Raw genomic sequence first — 12,954 nt, 5'->3', positions numbered from 1 at the left:
TAATTCATGCCATTACAATCAGAAGTTAACTATTTCCTAATTACAATACATTATAAGCGTTTCTTGGCTTATCAGCTTTTGCCACACCGTGTTGTAAATGTCTGAAAGCCAATCATCTAAAATTATCCCTTGTAGGTCTTAATATAATGCATCTTTCATAGCTTTATTTCTCTAAAGTATCTAGTCTTTTTTTGCAAGGCCATCCTTTGAAACTTGTTTGTAGTTCAGTTTCTCTCTCAAAAATGTCTGTCCTATTCCATGGCATTTCTAAGTCAGCATTTCTTATCTCAAGGTATGCATACTATGTGAGCCTTCTGTCAGGTTTTTAGAATTTTCTACAAATTCATTCCCCATGTTTTCTTAAGTTGTCATGTAATTCAGCACTTGCATGGACTGTGCACAAAAATATTTAAATTCCTGTCTGCCTTTAATAGAGGCGCCTCAAGAACACAGAGGCCCAGAGTTTATAAGGTGTGAAGGTGTGTTTCTTTAAGAATCAATACCAACCAAGCTTCTGCTTTGGTTTAATTCCACATGTTACATGGCTGTGGAGGACACATATGCAATGCTGAGTGCATGCAATGTCTCCCCAGTAAAGAAACTGATTTTGCTCCACCCACTAGTTTTTAAGAGACAATTTATATTCTGCAAGCAGGTCCACCTCTCAAAATCAGTCTTGAGACTCAAACTATTTCACTCTTGGATGCCTAGGCCATGCAGCAAATGCATTCCATTGCTGCCACATCTTTAGCTCGTGCTCCCTCCTGGAACAGGAGCTGTGTCGTGTATGGATCCATCTCCTCAACCTGCACTGGCATCTCAGGTGGAATGCAGATCTCCTGAGAGTTACACAGCCCTGTGCAGAGGTGCAATAAATCTTTAAACATCATTAAGCTTGAATGTATGAACACACATACAAGTTCATACAGTGCAGCAGGTTATCAGTCACTATCTCTCTTTGCTGGGCTGCTTTTATTTTTTTTTTCTTTCCCTTCTGCTCTTTCCCTCTCTTTTTTTTTTTCTTTCTTAGCCTTCCCTCAGGAATTGCTTTTGAAGGTATTTTGATTAGTTATGTAATTGGCCACTTGTACAATTAAAAGCAAACTTTCAGGTCACACATTGTATGTTTGCTCTTCGGCTTTAGGAGAGCTTCATTCAGAAGAAATTGCTATTGTTTCTTTGCCTTCCCATGGGAAAGCTTTAGTTTTGGAAACCATTCAACAAATGTAAGGTATGCAAAGAATACTGTAAGGACAGTTCTTGACTTTGCCAACTTTTTTTTTTTTTTTTTTTTTTTTAGTCAGTAGTTACCAATTGCTGTCTTCTGTATAAAGGTAGAGGTTTTTCCAATGCTGCCATGGACTGAGCTTTGATTTCTTGATGACCCATGGAGCTGATAAATTGTCAGTGTTCTCTCTCCCCGCCCCTCCCCAGATTTCAGGAGCTTCTACAAGGATAGAATTGCTCACCTTAGATGATTCTGAGTCATTGCCTCAGCTATTATTGAGAAAAAGTGACCATCAGTGATAACATTATCTGAACGGATAGATTTTTATGCTCAAATCTGCTCATATCTGTTTTACTTCTGGAGAAATGAATATATATTTTTACTGCAGATAACTCCTTAAGACTGGGAATTCATTGGAGGCCTGAAGATGCTCATGAAGGACTTGACATTGTTTTTAATCAGGAAAATGTTCTTTAGCTGTGTGGCCCATCGTGCATTAGTTATGCATCATATCGTAATAATCAATTTGATCATAGATTTAATACCCAGCTGTTCTGAGTCAGAAATGCATTGACCATATCCCCATCCCAAAATAAGCCTTTCAGAGTGACTGAAGGATTGATCTAGTTTGCGAAATCTGACATTTTGGTTCAAGTGGATATATAAACTCTGGTTTGTTTTGGTTCTAGGGTGGATTTCTCAATTATTTAATCTCATGTTATTATAGTGATAAAGTACTTCCTAATAAAAATTCTGAATGTAGTTTGTGACGATAATTGTTGAACACTTAAACTGTGGAGAGATGCACTTCTCACCTGAACATGGTAGATATTTTTTTAGGCATCTCTTACATTAGATTTGTGGGGAGGACTTGATTTTTAACTGACAAAAAGAGGAATTCCCAGTAAAATGCGACAACTTATTATGTAATTTTATAAAATTAATGAATTGATGCTATCAGCTTATCTTTTTGGTAAATATCAGTCTTCTGAAATCCAGCTGTGCTTTTTTCTAAATGGCATAGTGGAAAAGCAACAAAAACTTCTAAATGCTGCATTGATTTGTAGAATGAAAATTTCTCAGAGTGATGTTGTTACTCTATTATAAACCATAGCATGAAAATAAGTTTGGTGTTTGCATCTCCTGTTGTAAAACATTAAAAAAAATCCATCAACTATCACACGTTGTACCTTACCTGTTGATGTAATTGCAGGGTGACTAAAAAACAACCCTTAAAAGCAACAGGTAACACTTCCTAACCTTGATGGTTTGGCTGAGAGAGACTGTCATGAGGAAACACTTGGGCACCACGGTTACATAAACTCTTTTCTATTTAAAGTCTTGATGCTTGGCATAACTGTCATGCATGGGATGATCTCTCCTTCTGTTGCTGTGTTCAGCAGCTGGACTTTGACAGCTTGCAAGGGACATGGCTGCTTGCTTGGGGATTCACCTTTTCTCCTTCTTCTATGCACTAAGGAAAAAAAAAAAAACATCTATCAGAGAAGAGTTGCCCAAACTCTCAGGAAGCAAATTTGTGTCTGGGCAAACACAATTCAAATCACTATTGGCATTGCTGGAGCTGACCGGAATACAGAATCCATCTTGTTCCATGATTCATCTTCTCTCTGGCTTTTTGTCACTGAACACAGGTTTTTATGGACTCTCTTGCCATGGATCATTTTAATCTGTGTCTAAAACTAATAGTGTTGCAGTGTGTTTTAAACTTTCAGGTCCCTTCCCCAGGTGTACCAATACCCTCTCCCTCTCCCCCCCCCCCCCCCCCCGTCCCTTGCTGAGTGAGTCCTGTCAATCAGGCTTAACATTCCAACAAGGCGTCATGTGGTGGTTGGTCAAGTTCAAAGGATGCCCCTCAGGCCCAGAGGTCATTGGTCTGTCTAGGTGTCATCCCCCGCTGAGACCCCGCCCCTCTCACCTAGTTGGTGGCTCACCTGCCCCCTCCCCTCTCCCTGCCCCGGGAGCTTAAAAGGTGAATCAGGCCATGTGGTCGGAATTCTGTTGGAGCTGTTCCGAAGATTCAGACCTCTGTAACCATGGAATAAACCTCTGGATATTAAACCCTCCAGCAGAATCCATCGCCTTTTTCTGTTCACCATTGCCTGAAGTTTTCCCCCTGAGGTAAACGGAGTCCCTAACAAGCCTGGACTTGTTTAGTGCCCAGCTGCAACCACCAGCAAACTAAAGGTGTCTCTGGGGTGATGCACCACAGCTGCCGCCTTCGGCTCAGCAGCAAGGGTCAGACTGGCCCAGGCACAATCTACCTGGTAATATTTGGATTCTTATTCCAATATAATAGCACTTTGGAGTTCAAAGGGAAGAATTTCGCATTACTGAAAGCGCTGTTCTTGAATTGGGCTGATCTGACCTGGGTTAGCTCAGAAGGAAATCTAACAGGACCTTCTACTGGGAATGCAAAGCCATTGCATCTGTCATTGTCCTGAAAGCTTCTGCTTGTGCTGAGTGGAAGACTTTATAGCACTGTGGCTTGGAAAGAGCAACACAGGGTTAGCTGGGGGCAGGTCTGTGCCAGCCAGGCTAGGGTGTCTCTATTTAATAAGGCACACATAGCCCCAGAGCAGGTTTGGGGGTGGGATGAGTTAGAGGGCTGCCAGGCAGCTGGGTGGCTTCCTCCTGCTGCTGATCCCTCTGCTGATGCCTGGGGTTTGCATTGTTCCTGGCCTGAGCTGCGCAGCCACGCTGAAGCACCTCGGGCCATCCTTCCTTATCGCTGGGACAGAGGGAACTGCAAGCCCCGAGGAAAGTAAAGAACAAGGATAATGAAGGTGTGGGTGTTTTTATTTATACAGCAGGGGCTCCATATCAAATGACCCTGGAGGGAAGCTAACCATTCCCAGGCAAAGGTGTGGTGGGAACTCAGATAAAGGTTTGTACATGGCCTGCAGGGAGAATAGCTCAGTGTGAAATCGAGTTTATTTAAACTCTTTCAGAGTCTTGCAGCCCATGGTGCACTGTGGCAGACACTCATCTGCACAAGCCAGGACTGCTTCTAGGTAGACCCCAGTGGAACTGTCAGGAAAGAGGTGCTCCATGCAGCAGAGACTATGAGAACTATGTGGGCGTGTACAAGTCACATTTTCAAGAGTGTGCTGGTTATGTTAATTTCTTTCATTTCCTGCCAGCTTGTATGTGTTTCAAGGAGACCAAAGGATTTGTGTCTCCTGGCCTTTAAAACACATGCTTGGAGATTTGCTTGCAATATATTGATCTTCACTGTCAGAGCCTGTGCCCCAAAACAGAGAGCAATAAAAAATGAAGCCTTGAGATAAATTTTTGCAAGGGTCCATTTTAAGCATTGATTGAGGACATGCAGTTATTCTGAAGATATCTTTACTCTCAGAAAAATAGACCAGACTGCCTCCTCTCACCTGCTGTTCTACTTTTATAAAAGGCTTTGCTTTAATCATGACTTAAATAAATAAACAGTTTATCTGTGAAACACTCCAGATACTGAGAAGCACATTGTAATGCAGTAGTTTAGGAGGTGGAGCAATAGGAATTTGTTTCTCCTGCTTCCTATTAAACTAATTGTTACCAGTCCTCACAGGATCATATTATCCATAGGTGGGGCTGGGACCAAAGTGACTGAAAGGGCTTCTTTGGCTATTGCATTTCCATTTTGACAAGTATAAAAACTGCTCATGCAGATCTTTAAATCGATATCTTATCTCCCGGCCCTGAGATACCAACTAGAATGAAGTGCAGCAGGGTTATGAATGGAGCCACATAATGGATATGGTTGTTTGAGTCTGAGAAATTATGTGAAGCTGCTGAACTGGAATTGCAATAATCCAGAACATGCATTGAGTTTCCTGGTGTCATTAACACTGAGGTTCATTGTATTTGGCTGCACACAGATTGGGTCAACAGTTTTTATCTCTTGCATAGTAGAAGAGATGCAGTGATCCCCTGGCCTAACAAAAAAATTATTTATAAATTAAATCAAATACCAATGGTTAGTGTGTAGGAAATGTTTTCTGGCAAATGGGAGGTCATAGTTCAGTGCACTGGAATCAAGCAGGGAGGTGGAAACGAGTCTGATTTTCACCAGAGCAGATGACCACCAAGTCAGTGGTATTTGAGGTTGAGGTACATTTGATTCTTCCTTTTAAGCCTATCTCATTGTAAATATAAAGTTATCAAGGAAGCTGTGTGGATTTTAAAGCAGGAATATGTGTCCTTTTACAACGATGCTGTTTAAGGAGTCACAGATTCTAACTTTCATCCCACAATGTAAATATTTGAAGTAGATCGGTATCAACATGACAAAGTGGAATTTCTTTCCTTCTCACTGTCCATCATCCTCCCCTCCAGAGCCATCATTGTTATGAAGGTTAAAAGCACAGCCAGGGAAGGCTTGGTTGGGGTTTGCTGCAAGGCAGAGGTAGGATACCTACCACAGTCACTGCTGAGCAGGCCTGCAACAGGAAAACACAGGAAGTGAAGGTATTTGCTTGGGTCATGGGTCCACTAAATTTAGGCTCTGATGGGCTAGAGGAGAGAATGAAAAGACCTGAGTGTTTTCATGACAGAACTGATGAATGCACTAAGCAGCTCCAATGTTTAGTAGCTTTGCCAGTCAAACCCTCAATTTTCTTTGCCTTTTTTTTTTTTTTTTTTACTATGGACTGAAAATATCTTTTGTGGAGTCTGACACTTGAAGCACAAACATTTTAGTCATTGTTTTATCTGGAGAAAAATAAAGGTAAAAACTTCTTTGAATGGAACTGATTTATTTATTAAATCACTAGCCATACCAAAATACCAACATTTCATGAAAGTCCATGACTTCATATAACTTCATTATATCAGTGTGCTGAAAAAATGGACTGTTTGTTGATGACACCTCCTAGGAAAATGTTGATGAGTTAACTGAAACTTATAGGAGTTAATGAAGATTCAGGCTTTGGTTTTAATCTATTCAAGTTGTCCAGCAGGAGTTTGAAGTGCTGAAATTCAAATGTCTAAATTCCTGGGGTCCAAGATGTGTATACAAGTTGTGAGCAGAGGTGCCCCCAGTGAAGTACACTGAGTCTGGTAGTTGAGGAGAAAAAGAGCATGGTAGGTGTTACAGTGAAGCACAATTTCAGAATGTTCTCCTGAGTGCAGAAAGAAGAAATATTAGAAATTTCATCTCTCCAAATTTTCTACTTTTTTTTTTTTTTTGACATGCACACATAGATCTGTCCTGTGGTGAGGAATTCCCCTAGGTTAAACAACACTGTATGAAGAAATATCTCCTTTTATCAATCTTAGATTTGTCACCTGGAAAATTCACTTGCTAGTTCTTGTATTGGTAGCTACACGTAGTAATTGTTTGCTGTTCATCTTTTGCATGCCCATCATGACCTTGGAGATCTTAATCCTCATAAATCCCTGTTTTCCAGGCTGAGCACTCTCAGACTATCTTGTTATTCATTGTGTGGAAAGTGGTATATTCCTTTGACCATGATTATGACTTTTCTTTTTCCATTTTACATTTTATAAGATGGGGAAACCAAAATTGCAGTATTTGACCCGTGGGCACATGATGGGCTGTTTAACAGGGAATGTTGTTCCTTTCCTGTCTGGTTCCTGACAATATCTGCTGTCTGTTTGTTTTCTGACTGTACTGGTAGAATTCTAGTGCCTGTGTTAGGGCTGATGTGCTGAGATGAATTCTCTACCATGTGTTGAGCTATTTAGGATGCTCTTCCTACTCTTTACCCTAAATAACCTTGTGCATCTCTGTTTCCTAATCCAGTTTCCTCTGCTAATAACTCACAGTCCTGCACTTGGCCATGCTGCTTAGAAAAAGCACAAGTGCTATTGCAAACTTGCCGTTTCCTGTGCTGAGGGTGTTTGCCTGCAGCTAAAACAAATTCCTAAACCCATGGGACTGATCTGTCATGCATCAAACATTGTGCTGCTTTCTCAGCTTTCCCTTCCTCTGTTCCCTCCCTAGCTCTGTTCATTCCCTAGAGCAGGGAGCTTGCCTCCTCTTTTAGGCCTGTAGCCACAAAATAATCAAGTAAAATGTAAATTGAATGGGTAATTAAGATGGACTAACGTAATCCTGGTATGTGGTACTAAAATGAATGAATCTTTTGTAATTAAAAATTATGACAGGAGCCCTGTATCTGTCCCCTCTATTTGCCGGCATTAGTTTTTGCACTTGCCAGTGTCATTCAGAATGCTGTGAGTAGAATAAGTCATTATCACCTTAGTTATCTTTGCTCAGGTTGGTACCAAAAGCCACTTTCACTGTGAGTGTGGTTAATTGCCAGTGGGAACTGGCATGAACCTAAAAAGTTGCTTTACATAATTCAGTGAATACCTATGTTATCTACTGAGACCTTGACAGCAGCTTGGAGATTAAAGGATGTATTGTCCATGCAAATTTCATGGTGGAAAATAATTACTTAATGATAAAATATCTGGCACTTGCTCTTGCAAACTATATCAAATGTGCTTATTTGTTGCTCTTAAAGAAATGTGTCTTGCAAGCATCTTCCCTGCTCTTTATGCATGAACACACAAATGCACCATGCAGAAACAATTCTGAGATATAATTATCTATTAGTAACTCCATTAGATTTGCATCTCTTTGAGGGCAGACTTACTCTAAAATGAAGAACTGCATGAGATTCACCTTTATTCCTTCAGACAGCAAGAACTTTTAGATACCACAAGGAGGGGAGAGAGTGTTACCTTAGCACACAGTTGCTCACTTGCTCTCTCCTGATTCCCATCTCCCTCTTCCTCTCCCCTTCTGCAAGACCAGATTGTTCTCTGAAATGTAGTTGTGTGATTTTGCTGCAGGCAACTGGTTGAGTTGCAAGTAAATTGCTGCTTTCTCTCCTACCTGTATTTCAGATGAGTTCACAGAGCAGATTAAGATAAACAATGTAGGCTTAAGAATGAGAGCCAGGAAGGATGGTGAGGGGAAATCACACAGAAAAAATTGGCTGCTTTTTTCCCCCCCTTATCTCTGTTACATCTTGTGATGGCACAAAGATATGCAAGAGACATAGCACTAGGTAAGTGATGAGATTATTTTCTTAATATTGAGTGGACAGTAGTTATTTTGTTATTAAATATACTTATCACAATTAATACTTTCAAGTGGTTATCATTTGACCATCTTACTCCTACAGATCTCCATGAACTTGTATGCTTTTCAAATTATTTTTAGTCTTTTGGAAAGGGTATTGTTGGAATGATTTCTAGGTTAAAAAAAACCCTTAAAATATTTCCAACACTAGCCCAGAGTATTCTTTACTGGTCTTTAACTTTTCTCTACATAAGCATCTGATGCATATTGGTGAATTTAACTTTCTTATAATGTTAACTTAACCCCACAATTTTTCCTTTGCTCCACTCTCCATTTCTGTCTGCAGCTCAGTCAGAGTTAAGAATTTGATGTAGGTAACAATTTGGATTTGCCATTGAAACAGAACCTGGCACCTTGCAATGATCTCTTCCAGTGTAAGAAATTGATCTCGTGGATCCCAGCATTAAAAAATGCCCAAACAAAATTAGTTTAAAAATGTCAACTGTTTTATGGCACTTTGCTACTTAGGATGAATGATGTTTTCAAACATTAGTGAATTCTCACAAAGGTTCTGTAGGAGGGAAGTTATTTCAGTTATTGGAGCTGACAGGGGAAACCTCTGGCACAAACTGGAAACACTCCCTGATCCCCAGTCTTGTCTAACAGCCATGAATGGTCCTTTACCCTGCAGTTCCTTTTCTAAGGTGAAGAATTTGAGATGATGAAAAAAAGTGCCTAAATGATAAGTAGACAAGCTAATAATAATGATCATAATAATGTGCTGCAAATTCAAGTTGATGGCAATTATTGTGAGTTCAGGCTGAACAATGCAAGTATACTTTATGGAGAAAACATGACTGGAAACATGTTATGATGATGTGGAGCATTGATCAACAGTGTCTTGAGCAAGCTCCTGGCAGGATTAAATTGCAATGGATCAGCTGGAAGCTCTGATTAATAAGCAGAAATATTTGTACTGGTATCCCAACTTCAGGGCTCTACCTATGAAAATGACTTTGCTGGGGTGAAAATTGGATGGCACCAGGCTGCTCAGACTAATTATGAACATTTGGAGCTGAAGAAAGTGACAGAGTTTTCATTGATCATTGACAAATGAGATATGTGTTCTTAATTTGAGAGGATAACCACTTTCCACTTATGGGTTTTTTTGAATCATTCTTTGAAAGGAGAAAAATAGATTAATCAAGAAATGTAACCTAAACCCAACCAAATCTATCATTCATCCAAAAATTCCTACTGACCTAGAACCCAAGTTCCAATTGTCAAAAGAGTTGCTGTTTGATTTCAGTATGTATTGTGTTAATGAAATCTCCAGAAACCATAACCCAAGAGGTTTGCTTTTGTCCTCATTTCCCTCTCACTAGTACACCCCTGTGACTAAAAATGGTGTGATTTACAATTTCCCTGCTACCTGCCTGGCAGCTGCAGGGGTGCAGTTCATGAATTTAAACTTGCACATGGCCTCTCCTTTGCTGCAGCTTGTGGTCCTGTTTATTATAGCTGTTGTTTTGGGGTTTTTGGAAGCAGAATGAGAACCTTGACAATGTGTCTGCTTGCAAAGGCCTGCTACAGGCAGGAGGGGCATTCAGCAAAATCAGCTGCAGATTTATAGGCCCAACACAGGCCAGTAGCAGACTGGGAAAGGTCCCTTCTGCCCAGGATCTAGGTGGAAGAGCTTTGTCATGTGTGGCAGGAGTGGTCAGTGCAGGCTGCTTTTGTCCATGCAGAGCTTGTGCACATGGAAAGGGCCTCTTGCTTTCCTTTAGGGACCTATTGAAATGAAAAAATGAAACCTAGAGGTAATAGTTTCCAGTCATAAAGGAGCCTTACATTTAAATCAGGTTTTCTAGTCTGTGCTGCAGTAGTTGAGGTTTATTCATGCTGTTCTTCAGGCACCCAGAGGAAGGACATGTTCATAGCCAATATTTTACTGCAGTTATGTGTCTGCTTCTCATGCTCTTTATTTTTGATGAAATTTTTTATTAATATATTGAAAAAAATATCCCGAATCAATAATTTTCCCTTTGACTTTCTCAATTCTTGGTCTTACAATGATAATTCCAAATATCGTATTGATGTTTGTGAGTAGATTCTGAATACTCTGAACAACATGCCTCCTGCTTCAAAGTTCGTGATTTAGAAGACCAAAAGTCAGTGACAGCTGAGAAGGGCAGAGCAGAAAGGATTTGCTCCAGTTTTGAGCAGTGAAAATTTGTCTTGCAAGGTCGTAAAGCAGGGGTAGCGCACCAGTTGCTTTCCTTGACGATAAATTAGAAATAACTCATGAGATTGAGAGTTTATTTTAAAGGAAGTAGACATGCTTTTTTAGTTCCTCAGGCACTTTCCCCCATAATCTCAAATTCTTCAATAGATTTGGAGACATTCATATGGTTAATACAAATTTAGTATTTTGAAAGGTTTATTCTAATGGGTTTTTCATGTATGTGTCCATTTTTCACTCAGATTGAGTTTCTTGTAAAATTGTGTGGTTGTATACACTTGACTTCAAAAGTTATAGTAACTCAAGCAGACAGTAGATCTTTATGAAAAAAAAATGCAGAAAGTTAAATCTAATGTCTGGCCCTAATATTGGATGGTGAAAATAAAAGAATGTCAGAATTCAAGAAGATACCTATGAAAATCTTTAATAGAAATGCTATTAATTGAGTGCTACTTAAATGAGGCCTGTGAACCCACACAAAGACAAATTCTGGAGCATAGACTGAACATCAGGATTGCTGGCTGGATTTTCAGACTCAAGGTCAAGCACTGCTCTGGATTTCAAAGGCCTGGGGAGGAGAGCAGTGCAGTTTTGCTGTTAAACATCTCTTGTGGCTGCATTGGATCTACCTGGAAGTTCTGCATAGCCACAGTGGGATTTTAGGAAAAGTGATGAGTCTTTATCACCTAAGGAAAACAAGTAAGGAAAAGCCTGTGCCTGTTAACATATTTCCCATTCACTGATGTATTTATTTTGTTATGTGTACAACGAATCCCATTTAGCTTTCTGGTTATTGGGGATATGGTAAAAAGTTTGAGAGTGTGGAATTGTGTTCCTTGGATAAAGTTCACACCTCAAATAGACCTTAAAGAAGGCATAAAACCTGCTCTGGGCTCTCAGTTGGGAGCTAAGTGGAACTTAAATGTAGCATAGACCATAGATTGGCAGATAGTAATGAATTTCATATATAGCAGTAGCTAATAGGGAAATATGAATTCTTTACTTTGCACTCAAGATACAATTTGGGACACTAATGGAAGGGATGCCTATGGCATGTTTACTTGAAAATTGTGGGGGATGTATGGCACGAATAGCTGCCTGAAATGTGGCATTTTCATTTTCACCACCAGACATCTGCATCCTATGGGACTTTCTACAAATAACACCAAAAATGTTCTTCAGTGATTTATATTTATATTTTTAGGAAAAGGTGAAGCCCACAGATTTTATTTAGCTGACAATTTCTTTAGGTGACTGTACAACAGCATGTGAAGCGCAATAACACAAGCCAATAATTACAGGAAAAGGCTACACCCTTTTAAGGGTTCCTTTTTTTTTTTTTTCTTTTTTTTTTGAACTGCAAACTCCTTCTGTAGCAACTGTAAACATTGTGAAGAGTGATGATGGGTGTCCCCTTCCCTTTAAACTCCTTCCTGCAGAGGGGGAAGCATGAGTGTCTTACAATGCCTCTTCCTTCCCTGCCTCTCCAGTGAGAGATGAAATTCATCCTTGTTTGGGAGCACTCAGAGATCTGTCAAGGCTTTGTTTCTGTGCATGAAAGTGAAATCACTCAGGCACCTCTTCCCTTAACATGATGAGCTGTGAGCATGGCCAACCACACCACCCCAACCCAGAGCTATGGAGAGACAGGAGACCACAGGGGCAAAGTGCTCTGAGGCTGCTTTTGAGCTTCACTCTTTCCAGTGGGTTGAGTCGTTACCATGAGGTTATTGCAAAACCTTTTGAAATACTGTTGGTAGCTGGGTCTCTGGCACCAAGAGCGAATTCTCCTAATTTTTTCAAAATTCTGGCTCATGTTACAGTGGAACTGAGGATAAAATGTCTATCTGTCCTTGCTTTTATTTTGCAAACCCCTGAACTATTTAGCTTGCCCACACATTGTGGTCCAAAGCATTGTGTGTTTTGGATTGTCTAGATTTGTATTTTGGCTCTTTAAAAGGTGTACTATTTATATGATTTAGGATGCTTAGTGGCATGCATACTAATTGTAGAAAAATCCATCAGATATTACCCAGTAGACTAGACAGGCTCCTTCATGGCTGTTATGGTCCATCAGGTAAATACACACTTTGGAACATGTACTAATGTCAGAAACCATGAGTTATTTACCCAGGAGATGCTGTTCCAGCATGCTGGGCAAATGTGTATCTAGGGTGGGGTTTTTTCAACAGCTGATTTTTAAACTTTTTTTTTCCTAACTGAGAAGGCTATATCAATTTTGAAACAGCTGCCATGACCATTTTTTGGAAAAGTACACACATTTTCAAAGCTAACACATGCCAAACTGTGTGCTGTTATTTAATGTGCATTTATACAGCTCTGTAACGTTGTGTATAATGGGCTCTGGAACCATTTTCCTAATAAGCCAATATATCCCTGTGGTTCTTATGT

Source organism: Zonotrichia leucophrys, chromosome 5 (assembly GCF_028769735.1).
Source record: "Zonotrichia leucophrys gambelii isolate GWCS_2022_RI chromosome 5, RI_Zleu_2.0, whole genome shotgun sequence".
NCBI lineage: Eukaryota > Metazoa > Chordata > Aves > Passeriformes > Passerellidae > Zonotrichia > Zonotrichia leucophrys.
The sequence above is the reverse complement of the archived record's forward strand: the minus strand, read 5'-3'. Positions refer to the sequence as shown.